Genomic DNA, 21,987 nt, shown 5'->3' with positions numbered 1-21,987 from the left:
TTAGTTTAAAAAAAAAAATAAAGGGGGGGAAAACACACAAATAATAAATTAGCGCGTCTGCAATCAGCGGCTGCGGGAGGCGCGAGTCTTCATCAGCGGGGATTTGCATATTGTTTGAATGCCCCCTCCCTTTAATTTCCTTGATGTATATGCAAATGGCGGCCGACGGGCGGAGGGAGGAGGAGGGGGGGGGGGGGGGGTGACGGAGCGAGCGCGGGGAGGGGCGGGGCGGCAGCGCGCTGACGTGGCCCGGGCGCCCTCGCGCTGGGCGCCGAGACCTTGAACGTGACGTTGGCTGGAGCTGCTGCGGCTGGCGTGCGTAGCCGACGCCGGCTGCTGCCGCAGCGGCTCCCCCAGCGTGGCTCATGCCGCCCGCCGTCCTACTGGACACCCGGGGCGGCTGGGGCAGGGGAAGGCGGCTGCAGCCGTGGCGAAGCTGCTCCTCAGCCGCAGTGTGGGGCGGGCAGCAGGGGGAGGGAGCCGCCATGTCTGATTGTGGTTATGCCTGGGCGCCTTTACAGACGCGTGCTTGTGTTCTGTATTCCCAAAAAAATGAGAATGCGGTTCAACGCCCAGTGGAGACCATCTATTGAAGAAAGCACATCAGTATTTGCCTCCCGAGAATTCACCAAGACAGTGTGGTGGGGTGACATGCACCGCCCCTGTACAAAACGACAACGCAGAACATTGTGTTAGTTTCCTATCTCAGCATCGGCCCAAGTGCCTAGAGTCTATTCCTCCCAACACTATCCTCCCTCCCTCGTACCTCCAAAGATGCCCTTATTTCGAGACCGCTATTTTAATGTACACCCCAAAAATGGTTGCCCACTTTGTCCCCGCCCCCCCCCCCCCCCCCCGCCTTTGTGCCTTTGTGTGTATGCATTACGGTATACGCAAAGGAACGTTCTAGAGGAGGCGCAATATTAAATGTGAACCCAGCACCGATTCAGGCATCGCCGCACAGTGCATAACAGCAGAATGTTCTCGTCCTGTAGGTGGCGCAGTCCTCGCTCGGCGGTTTCCCTTTCAATTTTTAAAAGAGAGGCGACGGAGTCGGAAGGTGATCAGAAAACAAATGGATTAAAAGGGAAGTGTCCACCTAAAATCCAAACCTGTGTAATTCCACCAAGTCTGCCGCTTTGCAAATACGCAAACTATGCGAACAAAACGTACGCCTACGAAAGGGTTGCGTGGTCCAGTGGTATACGCTCCCTTTACTCAGATGGGTTTATGTATTTGGCATGAAGGGCCCATTTTTCTAACCAGGGACCTTAACACGCTTATAATCTTACACTTTCCCAAACCAGCAGCGTGACCCCTTGACCCAAATTGCATTTACAAACGGAATATAACCGGCTCATTGCATCATGTTCTAATTTTTGAAAAATGTCTAGAAATGCGGCATAAATATACATTTACCATGTCCTATAAACCGAAACCCTGCACAACCGATGTGCTTTTTAGCGGAAAATGCAATGCATTGTATATGTATACCTATTTACGCGTCCTATTTATATGTAGGATCATTTCTATGTCACGTGAAATAAAAACAGGCGTGCGGTTGGTGCACTGTCCTTGCAGGTGCGTCGGTTGGTGCCCTTCCTGGTAGTGGTGTAGGGGTGGGGGGAGACCTTGCCAGGGATCGCACTCCCGTGGGGATTTTTTGGGGGCAGGCCTAGCATTGGGTCTGCCTTCCTCTGGCTGCTGGCACTTGGCGGGAAACACGCCGGTCTGTCAACATCTCACGGAGCCCTTCTTCCCAGCCCCGAATGCGAGGCCCCACCTTCACCCGTCTCCGCGTGCTCATTACTGCCGCCCTCCAGCCATCATTAACATTCACAAACGTGAGAAGTCGGAACGCACGCAGCCCCCTCCCCCTAAACCCCCCCCCCCAACAAACGGGCATCAAGTACAATGTCTCTCGCAAGAGGCCGGCACTCTCTTCTGAACAACTCCACGCACGCACGCAAAATATCAAACTGTACGTGTGTCGAAATTAATGACGCAGCACCACCATTCCATAACAAAAGTTGAAATGTGTATTTTTTTAAAAAAATAATGTAAAAAAATTACACGGTTGTCAGTTCGTTAAAACATTTTGTAAGAATGACTGGCCACTTTCTAAAAAAAAAAAAAAAACTCTAAACAAAATCTTCAGTATGTTGACCCAAACACCACAGTGGTGAAAGGAATTCCTCGAAAGGAGGAGAGGAAACACTGCAAACTCCCCTTGGAGAGAGCGCAGTACGTTGGTAGACAAATGCTGTCTGACCGCTCCTGCCTACAATAGGAGCATGTAGCCATCACCCTTCCCTAGGCGAGACATTTCTAATTTGTTCCGTCTGTCAGGATGAGACCACGCGAGGGTTTCGTGCAAATTCATTATCTGTGGCGCGGCGGAGCGCACGGTGGGAACCGCCGAGGACCGTGGCAATGGGCGAACAATGGGGCTTCAGTTCGGAGCAACAAAAGAATGGGGGCAGCCCGGTTGAGTTTCAGAGCACGTCCTCCTCTTTCTCGGCTGAGGGGGCTGGACTAGACCTTGGCCAACCTCCCCCACCACCTCCGCCCCCACCCCCCCCCCAAAAAAACTTGCAGACCATCACATACAATACAGCAGCCTCCCCACTCCCGGACTCTTCAAGGAAATGTCTGAAGGGCTGCGAAAAGTTTTTTCTTCTCGTGGACAGAGAGGCCTTTTCTTCCTGTTTGAGGGTCGCTGGAGCAATGCGTTGGAATTAGGCGGCATTTTTAAAAAGAGCTGGCCGGACTGCTGGTTGAGATGAGGCGCTGCTGGCCTTTTCCGCTCATCGCCACTTTCTGGCCCGTGGATGGTCTTGCGGAGTCTGGACACTCGTTTTTGGGGACACATTTGAAAGAGCAGGTGAGTACACTTCCAGGGAAACAGACCTTCTTTAACCGGGTATGCTTTTTGGTTAAAGGCACGGATACACACTTTTGAAAACTGCTTGGGTTCAGAGTTGGACACGTTGAGCCATCTGTTAATTTGCCCGTGCCATAGACTTGCAGATATCACTATTGTAGGAAGAAGAAACATTTTAAATCAGCATTAGGCAGCAATCGAGAGTTTCCCTCTAACTGTCAGCGCACTAAGTTGTACTCGATTTGAGCCAGTCCCCTGGGTCTTCGAATAGCCGCCCCTGCAGTTTCCGAGAGTCTGGCGCACAGCGCCTCTAGATTCTGCGTAGTACAAAGCTGCCGACTCCATCTGCAACTTATCGAAGGGTTGCACTTTGCTTTACTTTTAGCATTTCACACCCGGAACAGTAATCAGCCGCATGAGTTGTTGTGGGGCCAGTTACTGTCTGCATGCGTGACCCAAACACGACTCTGGAAGAAAAAAAAAACACCTGCAGTCGCAAATGAGCCCCAAAAACCCGTGCGTTTCAACCAATCAGCGTGCAGCCTTGCAGCGTTAAATCGCTTTAATCGAGTGTTCCATGGGCACAGTACGATTTATTGTAAACATTGTTTTTGTACAGGAGCGCGTGTAATGTGTGTAATTTGGCTACATGGACCTCTTAAAGAGGAAGTGGCATTTTTTTTTTTTTGCACTAGAACTGAAAACTGAACTCCAGAATAGCAAACCTGGCTTCCTAAAATGCTGACCAGGAAAATAAAGCACGGGGCTCGTTTCCTGGAGGGACTGTATTCTAATCTCGCCGCGTGGCTGATATTTGCTTCGCAGGCATGGACCTTTGACTTCTCAGGACACATGCCTCCCATAAGGCATGGCTGTGGCACCGTGTGATGTGCACACATGCACGCAAGTCTGCTCAGGAGACGGGCTAGATCCGGTGCGCGGGGTCCTACGTCTTTCGAAAGGCCGCTAGTTCGTGGGTAGGTGTGGAGATGAATGGCGTCCTATTGGGGTACCTTCGGGGTTCCAGTAGTAGGCGTGGGGCGTAGATTAGTCTTCTTTGACTGGCGAGGATAGGCCCCGCGCCACTGTATTAGAAATCCGCGGGCAGTGCCTGCGCTCGGTGGTGGGTCCACCCCGCAGGACACATCTCAAGATGCACCCCTCTTCTCTGGCATCAGAAACGGGCCCGGGCAAAGTGGTGCAACGCTCGGGCTTTGTATGAGGTGGCATTTCTCGGCGCGAATATCCCCCGGAGTGGCAAACGCCGCATTGCATTTTGCCGGTATTTATTTGCCTCCGATTGTAGGTATACAGGGGACTTCTCGTCCATAGAAACCGTGCTGCTCGCACATTGTACCCTTGTTCTATAAGTGTCAGTCATCTTCACGTGTTGCAGCCACACGTTCCGCGCATATCACACACTGGTTACATGCACTGTGGGTACACACGCTAGACAGCAACGCAGCGAAAGGGCCCGAAGCGGGCACCGTGCACCTCCCGCGTAGAGATCTGGAGTGGCGAACTGTGGGCTGTTGGGTGTACCTGCTTGCTTGCCCCCCCCCCCTGAATGTGCCGGGGCCCCCACCCATGTGAAGCTAGGAAGACGCGTGGAGCGGCCACATCTCATAACCAAGCCCTGCTTGTCTGTCTTTGCTCTCTTCCAGGTTCCTGCCGCGCTGTTACCGCACCAGCCACATCCGGAGGGGAAGCAGCAGCAAACGGCGGTAATTGCCCCCCCACCCCCCGTCTCCCTCATCATGCTATGTGTAGAACGCTACGCCCGAGCCGCTTTCCTTTCCTGCGCTTCTTCTCTGGCTTAATCGCTGCCCCCTTCTCCTTCACCATCTTTTCTATTTCTCCGTTTCTTGTCTCTTCTCGTGCTGCATCCCGTCTCCAGGCTCCTCTTTTGCGTCATTCACTTTTCTCACCTTTTCCTTATGTTCTTCTTTTGTTTCTTTCTTGTTCTCCTCTATAGTCTCCGCGTCTTTTCTTCTCCCCCCCCCTTTCTCTTGTGGACATCATTTGCTGCCCTATTTCCTGCCTCCTGGTTTCCCCTCCCGGCTGCCTAATCCCACCCGTCTTATTTTCTTCTTTTTTCCTTCTTATTCTGCCTGTCTTCAGCTAAACCTCGCTTATTCTTCTTTCTCGTGTGCGTCTCTTCCCCTATCTACTTCTTTCTTTGTCTTCTGCTCCTTCTCGCCTCTTAGTTCCTGCACCCCATCCCCACCGTTCACACTATTCCCGCTCGCGTTCCACTTCTCCTTCTTCTTCTAGCTGTGGCCCCTTTTCTCCTTTCAATTGTACTCTCTTTATTTGAGCTGGTCGCCATGTTTCCCGTTCATGTTGTTCATCCCCTATCTTCTCCCCTCCTTCGCCCACCTCTGCGTTCTTCTCTTCTGCGTGGCCCTCCCATTGCTGTTCTGCACCCCAAAGGCTTGTCTGTCCGCGCTTCAGTGTGTGTATGTTGCTGGCAGTGTTGTGTGGTTGCACGTGAGGCCTCCGGCCCAGATAAGCACACGAGTGAGTTATTAGAAACTGATTAGCACGCGCCCTAATTGCTCGCAGGGGTGCATGCGCCCCACGCGCACAGGCGTCGCGGAGCGTGTTGTCATATGCAGTGGTATGACATGACATCTATAACGCGCCTGTGCACACCTGTTTCTAGGCGCGAAAGCCATAGACAGTTTTTGGGGTGTGATGTGTCTTCGGTTTGACATGGACAGGCCGTTCCCCTAGTGCACAGATCAGCCCCCCCCCCCCCCCCCCCTTATGCCTGGAAGGCAGGCTTTACATCTGCTCCGTCCTCTAAAGCTTTCGAGTGCACGTGCCTTGTCGTGGAGCAGGCCGCGTTGTCACTCGACACACTGCTAACGTGTGCTGTTTCTGGGGGACGCCGGCCTTTGCAGGCGTGCAGGGCCGCCATGTTGGCAGGGCTGTGCTAGAGCTTCCTGGCGCTGCTGGTAGTGTTCGACTTTTAATGACTGCAATATGCACAGACTACGAGGGGGCGTGACCCATGACACGCCGTTGCCTTTCACAGCAGCCAGTCGTTCGCGGCCCCTCCTCCACACCACCCTTGACCACAGCCCGGGGTTCTCTAGTGCAATGCATGCACAGGTATTTTGCTGTCAAAATCTGGAAGGCGCGAATGTCGTATGCACGCTATTAAATTGCAATGTGCTGCCTAGTATTGGATATTATCACAGACAGGACCACCTGTGCATTACTGCAGTCAGAATCCATTTTCATGTTAAATGCATCTATAATTCAAACATGCATTGCTCGCGCATCTTTGGATTGTTACCCACCTAAATGCCCGCGACCATATATATATATATATATATATATATATATATATATATATATATATATATATATATATATATATATACACACACACACAGCATAATTCTGGGGGTGGGGGGTGGACAGGCCTTTCCAGTTCTTCCGTGCCTCTTCAGAATGGGACACACTAATCTTTCGAGGGCGATGCTGTGTATTTGGAAATGCGCCACAGTTATGCGCGTTCGTGTTGCATACATATCCCCCTTACCATGTCAGCACTGGGGCCCAGTGTGTGAGAGGGTGCGTTCTCTGGTGGGAGCGCGTGATGGACGCGGGCCTTTGTGGGGTTGAGGTGCAGCCAGCAGCCTGCGTGCGATGTGGCTCCAGACACATTGCAGTACTGTGTGTACATGCATGCTTCCCGAGATGTGCAGGCACACACACGGGCAGAGAATAGATACCCCCTTGTCGACCACGGGTGAGAGCAGACCCAGCCCCCCGCCTCGCCCGTGCCCTCCCCGGCGGTGCCAGGATGAAGGGCCTGCATTGAGGCAGAGCCGGTGCGTGCGTGTGTATGAGAGAGAGAGGCGAGCTGCAGGGAGGCTGCATGTATCCATGGCGCTGTGGTGCCTGTCCTGGGAGGCGGCGAGCTCCCGGCTCCGGGGCTCTGGTGGAGGTGGGGGGGCACCGTGGCGGGGTGGTGCTGCTGCTACTGCTGCTGCCCGAGGCGGGCAGGGGGTCGCGCGCTCCCAGGCTCCAGCTCGCGCCTCACTGGCCGTGCACTTGAGCTCCCTATGACGTCATCGCCGCCTTGTGCACCCGCGACCTCTGACCCTCCGCCCCCCCCCCCCCGCAGGGCTTCTCCAGGCTCCGGCCCCGCAGTGATGGCCTCTGTCTCTCTCCTTCTTTCAGATCGGCGGCGGCTTCCCCGCTACAGGGAGGGCGTCTTCCAGCACCGGCAGCCGCGGCAGCTCCGCCGCCTGCACCCCTCGGACGCCGCAGCCACCATTTGCCGCCCAGAAGCCTGGCACCAGCGGACCCCCGCACGGACACCGGCCTGCGGGACGGGGGGGGCGCTGCTCTGCCCTGCCCGAGCCTGGAACACTTGGCAATGCACACTGGGGCCTGCGGAGGGCCGGATGCACCTCCCCGCCTGGCTGTCTATGCACCTCCCGGCCCGTGCACGGCTCCGGGGGTCTCCTCTACTGGAAATAGCCCAACTGGGAAAGTTAAAGGCGAACTTCGAAGGCCAACGCTTTGCCTGGATGTGCCCGGCGCCCGCTTTCGAGGGGCATTTCTTGGATACTGCCTGGGGCCGTGGAAGGAGGCATGGTGGCACTGCCCTGGGCGCCTGTGGACAGGCGTGTGTGTGAAGCGAGCTGCTATCTTTGGTTATCTAGCTGTATGAGTGTACTGAGCGTCATAAAGCTAGATAACCGAAAGTAGCAACTCCTTCGAGTTCATCGCGAGGGAGCGTCCAGGCCGAGGCTGCACCCGGACACTCAGAGACTGCGCGCCGACAGGCAGGAGGGCAGCCTGGGATACTGAAAGACTCATGCTCAGCAGGTGTTCAGGTGTCACCTGACCTCACATTCAAATGGAGCCTCGTGGTAACGTATGCAACTTTTGCTGTTTTCTGGGGAAAGTTGTTCTGTTCTGCCATGTGCATGGGGTTATGCTGTGAAAGACCCACTTTACAGAACTGGGGGTGTGCTGCGGTAACCGCTTACTGTTTGGGGGGTGGCTATGTTGCTAACAAACATCTAAAGTTATCCAACATAGAGAGGGAAGTTTGTCCATCTGCCTAGTTTAATTTGCCGTGACAGACATATATATATATATATATATATATATTTCTTTTTTTATTTGATCGTTGTTTATTCACAGAACTAGAAGGCTAGACTATATGCTTTGTGTATAGGTTAAACCAACGGGTATTTTCATTAGCAGTGACACGTCCATGTGTTGTTTTTTTTCCCCCAAGTGCCAGAATGCTTGGAAATATCCTTCTTGTATAGGTCAAGACAACACAATGTCAGAAAAAGCTGCTCACTTTGCTTAGAACAATTACACGGTTATATTGGCTTCCAGTCTGTTTATGAGGAACTGACATGTTTTACAAGCGTTACCCTTTAAAGAAAGACGAAGGCAGGGTGCGAACACTTCTGGTGGCAGGTCTGGCTCCCAGACACACAGACGGGCAGACACGCACACACGCACACACGCTCACACACAAAGTGGAGGCCGCTTGTGTATTCTTCTATTCAAATGGCAAGGACAGACGCTTCCCTGTTCCGAGAGGGTTTCCTTGAGCCAGGCACTGAAGCAGAAAGTCCTGATGGAGATGAGATCGCCCCCCCCCCCACTTGTCAAATTGTTAAAAAAATGTCCCGCGCCTTATTCTGTGTCTAGCGTTAGACATGAAAGTGACATTTAGGCCAGAGCAGCCCACGTGCATGAGGCCCTCCCCCCAACCCGCTCTTCTGGTTTTCAGTTTAAGGGTGATCAGATCTCGCCAGGAAACAGCCCTGGCATCCCAAACTGAAATAATTAGGACGTATAGGGAGCTGACAGAGAAAGGGGCGGGGGGGAGGGGCCCCCCTAATTGATTCCGTTAAACGGAGTGCAGGAGATGTGAACGGCTGGACGCTGCCATTCCCACGCTCGGGGGCAAGTGGCAGCGCCGTGCCCGGCCCCGCCTGTGACAGCCGCCCTGCTGGGGGGAGGGCAAGGAGGGGGGCCGCGGGGCGAACAGGCCGCACTCATCTCCATCGCTTAAGAAACTGGAGGCATCTCCCACCCCGGGCCATCTGCAGCCTGGCCCTGCCTGTGAAGTGAAGTTCATTCCGTGAGCGGCAGGTCACGCCCCTTGCAGGGGGGGGGGGGAGCACTGAGGCGCATGGGGCGGATCTGATCGTGTTGGCCGCACCTGACCTTCGCTCTGCTCCATGGTTTCGCACTGGTTTGTTACCCCAGGTACCGATGTGGCGACACCATACCTAAACTACCCAGAGAGGCACACGATAAAGATGCTGGCCTCGGCCTGTCACGCGGCGAAGCTGGGCAGCTGCCCTCCTGCTCTGCCACCAGCCCAGGGGTTGGCAAAAGTTGCAGTGCCAGACTGCCTTGGCCATTTTTCATTTAACAAATAGAAAACAATGTATTTGGACCAGGGCCTTTCACCATGCAACACAGGGTTGGCATTATGCTAGTGCACCTGCTATGGGGGTCACCCGGTCACCCCTTTCACCCCCCCGGATTTTACCTTAAATGATGGTTATCTTACACACACACACCCATACACACGCGTCCCCCTGTTTCCCCCCTTGAACGGGCCATTTAGCTGAGAAAACAAGCGTCAAACCGACAGGTATTTACAGCCCAGGCCGCCTCTGGCCTGTGCCCCTTGCACAATGCCGTGGGCAGCGGGCTCCCACGACCTGCTCGGCGGGGCCTGCAGTGCGTGCTCTCCCCATGCCACTCCCGGCTGCTTTTATGGCCCTAGCCTTCCGCACTGGTGTCCCCGCTCGTGCCAACGTTTCACCAGAGCCACCGATCAATGGGCAGGCACTGTACACACGGCCCACTAGTTTGCAATAAAACACGTCCTTTGGTTGTCAACTGGCTGCGCCTGTCTTCTATTGCCCGTCCAGGGGCGCGATTGTCTCCTGCAATTAGCGTTACGAGGCGTGGGCCTGCTCTGAATGCGGTGCTCGCCTTAGAATGCCACTCCTCCCGGCGTGCCCTCCTGCAGCCAGTGCCCTAATGCACAGCATACACTCCCAGTCGCCTGTATTGATGTAAAATGACTAACAGCAAAAATAAAATACCTCTTATCTCATCTGTGCATGTATGCAGTTTTATTTATGCCCGCCAGCCTTTATTATATCTGCGTTTATGTGTGGTTCTGCGGTTGCCATGTGGGTGCACTGGGCATGACAGAGGTGTAACGGTGCGCATGTGGTCTTTCTCCACGGCAGGGTGTTCTCTTACTCAAGGCGCTATTCAAGCAAATGCTTCCCGCCCGCACGCTGCCTCATATCGCTCAGTTTCAAGGGCTGGGCGGGCGGGGGGCTGCCCCGCGGGGCCCAGCTTTGTAAACCAGCCTGCAGTGGGGCTGCCTGTTAACTAGTGGGGACCCAGGCCGCCCTTTGTGAAACCCGAGCGGCAGATTGCGGGGCAAGGCCAATGGTAGAAAGGCCGCCGAATGTAACACCGACCTCTGGGAGCAAAGACTTTCTCACACCATCAGACAAAACGGGCGTCTCTTGTTCCGCTCCTTGTCCCCGCGGCCATACAATACCCGGGCATTATACTTGGGAAAATTTGAGAACACAATCTGGATAAGCAGTGAATAGGCCGAGCCTCATTGTGCCCCCCCCTTAAGTCGATTGAAATCTGGGTCCAGCCGGGTGAATGGAGGCTTTGTTCCCCGCGCCGGGTTTGTACTAAATGTCAGCGTAGAGCAGAGAATGAAACGCCCCGAGTCTGCAAATAACTTCCCAGATCGCAATTCTAATATTTTCCCACACTAGAACTAATATCATTGCGAGGCCGCACCGTGCAGGGGCGGTGGAGGCAGGCAGGGAGGCAGCCGAGGCACCGCGACTTCAGGCGGCGACTGCCGGCCCCTTCCCGGCAGGGCAAGTGCCGGGGCTTCGCCACTGCAACTCACACACACACACGTAAGCACACATCCAAGAACGCACAAAGAACCCCCAGCGGCAGGGGTGCAAGCTGGCCGTCCCCAGGGCCAATCAGTCAGGCGCTGATTCCGCTGCCGGCCCCACGCTCCGGTCCACGTCTAGACAGACGTGTCAGCTGTGATGCTTAGGCCCTGATTGATGCGGGGTCGCGCCAGACGGGCGATGGGTTTGGGCAGCCCATCCGTGGACCCTGCGAGCACCCCCACACACTCTACATACCAGAACCAATGGCACTGATGGCTTAAAAGGCTTTGTTTAACGTTCAAGTGTGATTTTTCTCTCACATGAATTAAACCTGTCCAAAACACTTATCTCATTTCTATCAACCTGCTTAAACCAATGGATCGCAGGCAATGCAGGGACAACGTACACTTCTTCACGAGTGCACGGTTTGCACCTGATCAATTAAAAGCCTCTCTCAAAAATAAAAGTTATTGGCTGGGAATAATCATTCCAAGCACGAGCTCACTGCTGTATCAGCATACATGTAATGTCTACAGCGTGTCGGCATAGTGGGCGCAGCAACTGCACTGTGGATGTTGCCCCTCGTTACTTGCAACCCGAAAGCATATTGCTAGTAACATGCAAGTGTCTGATTTTCAGGAGTTCGTTGCAGCGGTGCGCAGTTTGCGGTAGTTTGCTATTATTGTGCAGCACGCAGATGTCCAGGGTCAGGAAATGCTTTTGCAGCCCCGGGCATCTTTGTGTGTTGAATTGTCTATGGATGTCCAGTGCAGATTCCACTCCCCACAACACCCCTTTGTTTGCAAGTGCGAGTTCATTTTCGAAGCCACCTTCGCTTATTCAGTTAAACTGGTATTGTCCTTGTTTCAGAGATGGACAACGCCGTGCAGTCCTTTTGTAACTACATCCGAAGTCAAAGCCCACCCGACGCCCCCCGCCCCGGCCCCCCACTGGAGGTTCACTGTTTGAGAACGGTCGCTATTCTTTATAAAATCACCCACCCCTTTCTACGAAACCAAGAGTGCTTGATGTGAGCACGAGCGTAGTGCGCGGAAGACATTCATAAAACATACACCCGATGCTAGCCACAGCGATTTAAGCATCGGCCTTGTGTTCACTTTCACACTACTATTAAGCCTATTTGTATGTCGCCTGCCCTATTGATCTCCTTGCGATACAGTGTGTCCTGTGACCTTTGCATGCACTGCACCGTCTGCGAAGAAACTCCCAATGGCACCTTTGCACCTCCATCTGTACCTATTCTCTCCCGGCTGCCCTTTCATGCTCACCAGAACTGCCCTCTTTCCAACCCTAGTATCTCTCTCATAGGTCCATTCCCCTGAGTCTTCTCCCATTGATACATGTGCTGACCCCTAGCTGTTTCTTCATCTGCTCTGGGTGCAGACTCCAGAGCAGCCCGATGGCCCGCTTGGCAGCTGTCTCCAGCCTTTGTTGGCTGTCCCAGAAATGTGTCCTTCAGAACTGTTCCCACTGGTCTCGATGAGCTTGCCTTCCTCGTGGTACGCAGTGAGGAGGCTTCTTTTGGCTGCTTACACGAAGACTCACCTGCCACCCTCCATACGCCAGGATTTAAGGTTGCCACGCTTAGTTTTTAGAATCTCTGATGTTATTATTTCTGCTACCTTCTAATCTTCTAAAGCCCTCCCTTCCTCATGCTCCCCAAAGCCTTGTCACGCAGATTCCATTGCCCTTGTTGGTTTTGCACTTGGCTTCGTAGAATGTAAAGATACACTTCTTTGATCACTCTTTCTGTTTTTGTAGATCACCCCCATTTCTTTCTGCTGTTTTTGCTCTAGCAACATCTTCCAGACACCAGAAAAGCAGTACTTAAGTTCCTCTAAATATTATGGAGTGTTGCTGATCATCACACTGGCATTGGTAGGCCCTTGAACTGAGGACTCTGTCATCCCACTGGTCACTCTGCTGTTCTGACCACGCACTTCATTTGCATTGTTTGGCCACTTCCTATGCCTGCTCACCATGCCATGGTCCGATCCAAAGTGGTTGGATTTCTCCACAAAGAACAGCACCCTACTACTCTCTTATATTAGTTAATTCTTGTGGCACGTAGGAAACATACAAATAGCCTGATTTGTCAGGTGGGATCTCCTGCCGGAGAAATATTGCTACTATGGATACTCCAATCATGTGTCTTCAAGTTATTCTGCTGATCCTTCCTTTAAAATGTCAGCATTTAAGGATTATAGAAATAACGCAACACGTGAATCGAGAACTATATTTGAGAATACAGGGATCCTGTTAGGACAAAGCTTCAAACCAGGCAACTAATTAGGAATCTGTGAAACAATAAGACAACGCCTTGTTTAAAGATATGTCTTTGAAATAAGGGAATACCAATGTGCGGTTCTGGAGCTGGGAGGAAAAATCTCAAAACCTACAAGTAAAAACATTTTTGAACCAATCTTTTTCACAAAAGACAACAATGACCAGTCAACGACAAACTGCGGAAAAGATAATTCAAGCAAGGAAGCGTGTGCCTATTTAAAAAAGAAAAATGTAGGGAAAGAAATGTCCGTCACGAGGACTAGAGTGGTGCGGGCAGTGAAGCTAGAAGACGGACACTGTAATATATATGAGTATAGCAGAGCAGATCCATCATGTAATTAACATCACTGACTAGTAGGTTTCCATAGGTAGCAGATGTGATCCCATTAAAAATAACTGAAAGAGGCAAGGAGCTGGGTGGTAACCAAAGGCTAAATAACTTAGCAGCAGAGATGTGGAGACAAGTATGTCTAAAGTACACAGAGGCCCAAAACATGAGATCATGCTGGGCAAGGGGCCCTCAACCACATGCTTTCACAAAGGGAAACCCCTGACTCATCTACTGAACTGTGTCCCTCCCACTCAAGGGGGGACAGGCGACCGGATTAGATGCGGAACCACAGAGTATATGCAAAGCACCTTGTGGCAGCAAGCTTCGAACACGGGTATTAGATCTGCTCGCGCCATAGGAGACAGACAGTTCAGAGAAATGGCGCTCATATACAGGAAACGGGGATGACCAATGGGAGTCACAGGAATTGGTTCCCAGGCAGTTGTCTTCAATGCACTTCCAAGTGATATCATAGAAGATGTGGAAACGGTGGTATAGATATTTACAAAAAAGTTCTGTCATAGGAGTGGCTTGTTAGCGGGAAAGACTAGAGACATTTTTTAGAAAGCTATACAGGACTTATTTTCAACTCAGTTGAGCGCAAAAGACTCATTTCAGCACCATAGTCTAGAGGAGCAGGAGAGGACACGAGATGGGGGGTTTAAAGGCATCAACACACCTGCTACATCCTTTGGTCATTAGACTGGATGACCCAAAGAGGCTAAATAATGTGACAGGATCATCGGAGGCAGCTGAGAACTTTGGGGTTGGATAAGAGAGGGTACCCCAGACAGCCCAAAGGGGCTTTACACACCATTGGTCTGGCATCACTTACAGCCTTATGTCTCCCTCTAGAGGCCACGCTTATAGAAGGGTAAACACAGGTCCCAGGCAGCTCAGAGACTCGCTGCCAACATGTTGCACTAGTCCTAATAGGGAAAGGCTCATGCATGTGCGCTCATTACAATACTGAAGAGAAGGTGTTTTGTGGGTTCATGATAACACATTTCACATTTTAAAGCTAAACAGTGAACAGGAACAATCAATTTTTGAGTCACACCATAGGACTATTGGACACAATAGAGAGTGGGACCCAGGCAGATTAACAATACTGTGTTCACCTGTGGAGACACATCAGTAACTACATTGCAAAAGGCCTCAAACAGAAACATCATAGCACAGAGGCCTGGTGGTGCACTTGAGTTTAAGCAGCCGAGACATAGACCAGCTTGGTCTAACCGGAAGTCCACATCTACAATAAAACCCCACATTTCTGTATTTTCTAGCAGCAAAGCCAGATCTACTGCCCTATAGCTTTCTCACTTCTAAACGCTCCACTTGTGTTGAGTAGGAATGTGCCAGCCCCTCTCCCATGCTCCAGTTCAACCAATGGCACCAGAGACCATTAAATAGGCTTTCATTATAATGTGTTGTCGGTATGGCTAGATATTCGCCACCTTTCAATGTACTAGTGGGTGCCCAAGCTGGCCTCATTCCCCATAAACGTTGCTTTTGCTGACTTCTATTGGACTTCTTCTGCCTTGTATATGTCTATTGCAAGCCATCTATATATGCATCCTTCATTTCTGGAAATGGGCCATGCATGCATGTAAATTTATTTATATGCTATGCAGAATGTTTCTTTCTGATGTCCATGGTAGCAACCGGGTACAACCTTGTGACATGTGGCTGAATTATGCTCACAGGTCTTTTCTTATGCTGTAAGCAATGGTAACTAGCTACAGGCCAACTTCCCTGTGGATGAGTCAAGGTCCTTTTGGATGGAAGGAGTTTCCTATGCATACTTCATGGCAAATGATTAAGTGGTGGGTGTTATGTTCTCACTAGTGATGGGCAAAGCATCTGCCCGGGGAGGCAACCTTTTGTTCGCAGGCGATGAAGTCACTTTCATGGTCCAACACCCAGAAGAGGAGGCTGTTTACTGTGCGATGCATTTTTAATCACCAGGGACATTTTCTAATTGTGCTGCATTTGCAGTATATGTGAAGAGGGGACTGTTGGAACACAACATCATGTCCTTAGCATGTGGGAAAGTCTCTTGTGAGTTGAAGGAGGCATCTCTGGTTCCTTCAGTGTAATCATGTCTATTACATTTTATTTACATGGGGGCGGGTGGCACCTCTTTGTCTGGGGCCCGTAACCCGGGTAAGGTATCCACGTGGCAGCACCTCTATAGGATTTGATGAAATCTCATACATCAGACGTGACATCATTTGAGTATTTTGGTCAAGTATCCTCATATTGTGTCATTGCCTTGGTGGAGGCTGTCGTACCCATAGTGGGCAGTGTCGTTTGCTTTACAATCACATTTCCATTGGTGAGATGAAGTTCTCTTGACGAGTGAGACATTAATGGATTGAGACACTTCCTTGCCAGCACTTGTGTTTCCCTTTGTTATGATATGGCATTTATAACGCACCTATGCACAAGCGTTTCAAGGCACGAAACTTACAGGTAGCTTGCAGGTGCTCCCTTACTTATGACTTGGTAATTACCTATCCAGGTTGAAATGAACACACCTGGATAGGTAATGGGCTGTCCTCGGAGGGGATAATGCATGTTGGTTTTTTAAGGGCAGGAAAGAAGCCCTCGAGAGTTCTGTTCCTGCTACATTTTAGCTTTGGGACCCCAGCCTAAGGAAGGCCCCTCTGTAGTCGATTGGCATAAGCGAGGGTTGAGGCCATGGCTGTGAATCGGTCACACAGTGTGCACACGTACATGATAGCTTCATAATGCCACTTCAGGCAGGAAGTGACAACACAGTCTCATTCCGGTTCAGACTTATCACCAGATCATTCACCAGTTCCATCCTCCCCCCTTCTTTTCTGATTGTTAATTCTTAACTGTGTAGTTATTCTTAAGCATTGTTGTACAACGTTTGCTTGATGTTCCATCAAGGTATTCCACGGCCCCAAGTTTCCTTCCACTTCTTGCACAGTCAGTATGTCTACACATCCTTGATGCCAAGAGACATTGACACACAGTGGGCCTCCCTCAGTATGAGTATGATTCTAATGGTAAACGAATAGATCCTGTTTTTCCACTCGAGTTGATTGTGGATTTGGACATCCCTAGGGGATGAAAAGGAGCTGCCTTTGTACCTTAACTCACAATGGCAGCAACAGTGCAGACAGTACCACTACAGGCATAAATACTGCCACTCTCCACTGAGGTCCTATGAGACTTCGGAATGGGGAGTAACAAACACCAATCATGAGGCGCTTATTTTCCATGACCACTGGGGTAAACTCATAACGATGCCTGCTGTCTGTACAATGAACACCTTGTGGAGTCCTCATACTAATTAATAATTGAATGTTCCTTGAGGCAGGTACTGAACATTTAATTGAGCATTACAATGGGCCTGATTCATGTCATTTTTTGCACAGTGCAAAGTGTCTTTTCACTGGTGCAACTTGACTTTGCACTGCCAACAAACACCCTGATTCATGGAACCGTGCAAAGTCAATTTGCACAAGTGAAAAGTCACTTTGCACCGTGCAAATAATTCCACGAATCAGCCCCTATATGTGCAAAGGATGAGGGCACCTGTTTAAAAAAACTGATATGTGGTACTGTCCATACTTGTTTTTTTCTAAACTCTGGATTAGTTTGGGCTGCACCCAGCAAAGTAGAGGCTGAGGTTCGGTGCAGTCTGGTCAAAATGTGCATATTTCTTATTCATGGGGGTGGCGGGGTGTATTGATGGAGGATAGACTGGGCTGCACTAGTAGTTCTTTCATAAAAAGGAAATAGTACTCTTTATGTCAAACCTCTAAAGAAACTAAGGCCATACATGCAGAAATGGCATTTACAAACACACCTCTTTGGACACACAGGGGCCAATAATGATGGTTTGCAAATGCACAGACCACTATAGAATCAACACGTTTTTAGATCTAAAGGATCAGAATTAAAAGTAGGTTCTCGTGCACAACATTGTATTAACCAGAAGACTCTGTGTTCAACGAAAGGCACTTCTTCAAAGCAGACAAGGCCTGAGATCATGTACGCCCAAAACAAGGGTAGAACTCTTAAGGGCTGTTACAAAAATGCATAATCTCGACATGAAAACAAACCGACTAATTATCTAGTGATCAGAGTCACAAATGGGGATCACTTAGGTCCCCCACCAGGACTTTCTTGGTTTCTTTTATTTTAGAGCTAAAGACGTATTTACATATACAGAAGTAAGTGGTTAACTATACAGCATGGACCCAGCAAGAAAGCAGCAGACTTCTCCGCGAGTACAGGAAGTGATGCGATAGATGAGAGGAAGCAGTATTGGCAAGGGGCGTCGACATCAGTACATTGTCACCTCTGGCTGGTGTAGTGCTCCTCAAAGAGTAGGCTATTCAGTTATTTCCTGAACTGCAGGAGTCCATGACCAACCTGATGTTTTGGGGACATTGCCCCAGAGTGTGCAATCAATCCATGGCATTGCTTGCTGTCTAGACTTCTCCTCACATTTCTTGGGTTTCAATTCGGAGATGTATTATGTCTTGGTGTTTCATTGGCCCAGTGAGATGGTGAGCTTCTCGGCCAGTCAGGGTAATGTGTGGTTGTCGGCGCTTTCTACGTGATGCAGGCAGACTTGAAGGTCATGTGGATCTAGAGTGGCAACCAGGAAAGTCCCCTTAGGCCTGTTATGCGATGGGTTCTGCCATGCTGGGCAGCTTTCACAGGGGCTGTGGTTAGCTGGGACCTATACTAAGGAGAGAATTGCCACCACCATCCAAGGGGACAAGGGGCAGAGGGGCTTAGATGATAGGGACACATTCTAATGCAGGGATGGAGAACTTGAAAGCTGGGACCAAACTCTCTGCTTCTTTTGTGTGATGTGTATTTTGAAAAAGAGCTCACAGTCAATGGTGAAGCTGAGGGACTTTGTGAGATGTGGATAGACACCTTTTATTTTTTTTAAATGTATTGTTATACGGTTAATTATAACCATTAAGAAATCCAAACTTAGAACATATACAATTACAAATTACCATCATAAAATCAGACAAAGTAGAAATGCATTACAAACATTTCATTGTTAAAGATAAAACAATACAAAAAACAACTTAATCATAAACACTTGTAATTCTAAAAGATTAAAAATGCCATGCAATATCACGAATCAAGAAATTGTTGATTAAAAAGAGGATAAAACTATTGACATCCACAACTCACTGCAGATTCAGCAATATCAAGAAACCCGTAACTGCCACAACCAATAAAGTAGATTGTCCAGCTCGGCCAAATTGGCAAAATGAGTCATGTGACGTCAGGGCCGATAATTATGAAAATCGTCTGTAGTACAAATCATGAGAACCTTGGAGATCCGGACAATTAATTAATAAGTGTTCCAAATAATCGACTGAGGTAGTTAAATTACAAAAGCGACAAAGACCACACTTGTCTGATGATTTATTACAGCAAAGGAGCACCTCCCTGGTAAGAACTAGAGTCAGTCTGAGCCTAAAAAACAAGCGTCTAGTAGATCGATGAGGATAGATGGCAAGATAAGGTGCAAGGATTCCAACTAATTTAAAATGAACCTTCAGGTGTTTTTGGGACTCATAGGAGTGAAAGGTGTTCATCATAAGGGCCCAATAGGGCCTGTAAAGGATTTTCTGAACTCTCATAGGATTGTCAGCGAGATCTGAAGGTAAAAGGCACAAATCACCAAGTAATTGATTGTAGAAATAAATAAATTCACAGACAAAATTGTCACCTCTCTCTTTAAGAATCAAGTTGAGATCCATGGATAAAGAAGGTGCGCTCGTTGGGCTTACCACTCTGTAGTAAAAGGATACATACTTCCAGTGGACTCAACATTTGAGTGAATAAATGCGCAACTCATATCGAACTGCAGTGAGGGGTGCACCAGTCGGCACCCGTAGGACCTTCCTCCACATCCTCCCCTCAATAATGGGCGATATGTTCAGAACCCATGATGGTAAAAGTTGTATGCCATACAATATATTTGAGATGATTTTCCCCTCATAAAATTTCACGCAGGGAAAAATAAAAAAATCTACCGTACCTGCAGTCTACCCGTAATAATTGATTACTGAGCCCCGCCCCACGAGACAATAACCATTCCCTAATTGGCAGTTTATTCTGCTTAAAAAAGATGGGGAATCCCAGGTGTAAAAAACAGCAGACCTTTTCAAAGAGGGTCCTGATCAATACACCAAGTAAACGGTTTAACATTTTTTTGTTAGTGCAATGAGTAATTTTGGTTTTCTTAGGATTGATCTTCAATTTATGAGCCACAGTATTTGAAAAAGCTGCCACTAGGGGCTGAAGACCAATCGGGATGATGTCAAAAATTCTAAAATTGTCGGCATAGGTGTGCCCAATTTGTTCCAATTGTGAATTATTGGAGTAACCAATGCCAACAGAATCAAATATTCTCTGATGTCGCTCAAATAAAGATTAAACAGAACACAGCCCTGCCTGACACCTCTCAATGTTGATATTGGGTGAGACAATGTTCTGTCGTGATCCAATAGCACCTGCATATTGGAATCAATATGGAAACCAATAATTAACCTAAGTAAGCCCCCCCATCCCTGCAATTATTCCCACAAAATGCCACGATTAACTGCATCAAGGTCAAAGAAAGGTCAATTGTGGCCAAATAAACTGATTCATATTTTTTCTGCCAAACCTGGCTAAGAAAAACCTTAAATATTAAACCATTCAATGAAGTGCAATCATGCTTGCTAAAACCTGTCTGCCATTGTGGAATTCTACTGGTTGTCTTCTGCCAGGCTTCCAACTGCTGTAGGATCATAGACAAGAAAATGTTGCTATCCGCTTCCAAGATCTCTATGGTGCGGAAGTTCAGTGGATCAGTTCTCGGACAATAGACGCCTTTTATGTTCTATCTTTGTCTGGCAGTTCTGGGCTTGTATGCCATTGGTTGAACTATGTTCCCATCAGGTTGTGTTTCAGATGGGCACTTCATATCCAGGCTTGCATGAGCAGTGATTCCGGAGAATGTCATTCATGGCATTGACCCTCAGGGTATTTTCAGCCAACTGGTGGATTTTGGTGTTGAATTTCTCAAGAAGCGTCCCAGGTCAAAACATTGCTTGTTAAAATGGACACCATACAAGTATTTGACTGATGTCAAATTGGCTTAAACTGTCCAGTCTTTTACTGCCTTGTAGTCTATTAATACAGTCCATTACTCTTACTCTGCGAATCTGAATTCCACCTCATTATAACCCAGCACTCATACCATGGTAATACTATGTTCATCGGGACATGTGTCCTCTTGTGCTGCAGGTCTATCTCACCAACATTGGCCCACTAAACCCATGTACACCGATTCTCATAACAGTGTCCCAGGGTGTCCGCTAGCATGGTAGCAGCAAAAACACTTTATTCCAAACTTCATTCTGGAAAGGTGTATGTTCAAGATTCAAAGGTAAGCATTATGGTTTAGCCTTAGACAATAGACAATAGACACATCTTAACAATGCAATGGCAACAATCGAAGTTGTAGGAGGGACTATAGGTCTGCTCTTTGGCATGCCTAATGTTCATCTTGAGTAAATGAACCTAAATGAACTGATCTATTTTTATTTCTGTAAGGTGTATTTATAGTGACCAGTGTGACTTGAAATGCACGAAGGCATGAGTTCTCAGCAGTTGAATTAAACAGTGCAATCACAGATCGTGTTAAACATCGTGTAAACTGCCCTCAATGAAGCAGATCTATTTTGTGAGTGGCTGAGTGTTGGAGGAAGTTCCTTTGACAAGATTCTGGAGCAAATAAATCGTGGTTTCATGTGGAGTTTGAAATGGGATTAGGCAAGGGGAGTGTGGTTTGTGGTTTTGGTGCATAAAGCCTCTTTTCAGTGCTCGATTGGCTGGGAATTGGCCACAGTGGCACTTGTGATGAGCCAGAGGGGTACTGTAAAATGCTGGCTGGCACTCGGCCTCATGGCACACAAAGATTTGCGGCTTGTCACAGTGTGACCTTTTTAATCTTGCAACTAATCTTGCCACCGAATGTTGCACCCTTTCTACACACGCAAGGGCCTGATTCACAACGCGTTTGACAATGGGTTCATTCCACTGAAAACCCCTTTGTGAACCAGTCCCAGTCTTTGCCCAGCATCAATGTTTCGAGAGTCATGAAGATGTGTTGGTTTGCCTTTGTAAGGTGAGGTGTTTGTCGAAGAGGAATTCCACGCGTCTTGCTAATTTCCTCATGCTTTAGGCTACTGAATTTGGAATGATTGTGGTTGAAGTTATTGACAATTTCGGAAGCACTGGAAAGAGTAACACAAAACAGAGCCACTTCCCTTCAAGTACCAGGTTTTCACCAGTGTTTTGATTTCACATGGGCACGTGTACAGTCAGTATTGTCGACTACATGTTTTTTGAAAAATATTTAAAGTGTTTTCATTACGAGCAGGGTGCTTCAGAGCCCAGACAAGTATCTATAATGGTGGTATAAGTGGACCACGAAGGGCTGCATT

The 21,987-nt window shown here is 49.2% G+C and overlaps 1 long non-coding RNA gene across 1 annotated transcript; it reads left to right on the top strand.

The window, feature by feature from the left end:
• The first annotated feature begins 2,631 nt into the window (after positions 1-2,631).
• On the top strand, positions 2,632-10,010 carry LOC138511737 (uncharacterized). The gene is made up of 3 exons (XR_011280665.1): positions 2,632-2,884; positions 4,549-4,608; positions 7,082-10,010. It is a non-coding gene; the product is annotated as an uncharacterized lncRNA (long non-coding RNA).
• The last annotated feature ends 11,977 nt before the right edge of the window (positions 10,011-21,987 follow it).

This window comes from Ambystoma mexicanum, chromosome 6p (genome assembly GCF_040938575.1).
Source record: "Ambystoma mexicanum isolate Mex_15411 chromosome 6p, UKY_AmexF1_1, whole genome shotgun sequence".
In the NCBI taxonomy this organism is placed as follows: domain Eukaryota; kingdom Metazoa; phylum Chordata; class Amphibia; order Caudata; family Ambystomatidae; genus Ambystoma; species Ambystoma mexicanum.
This window is presented reverse-complemented; position numbering and strand designations above follow the sequence as displayed.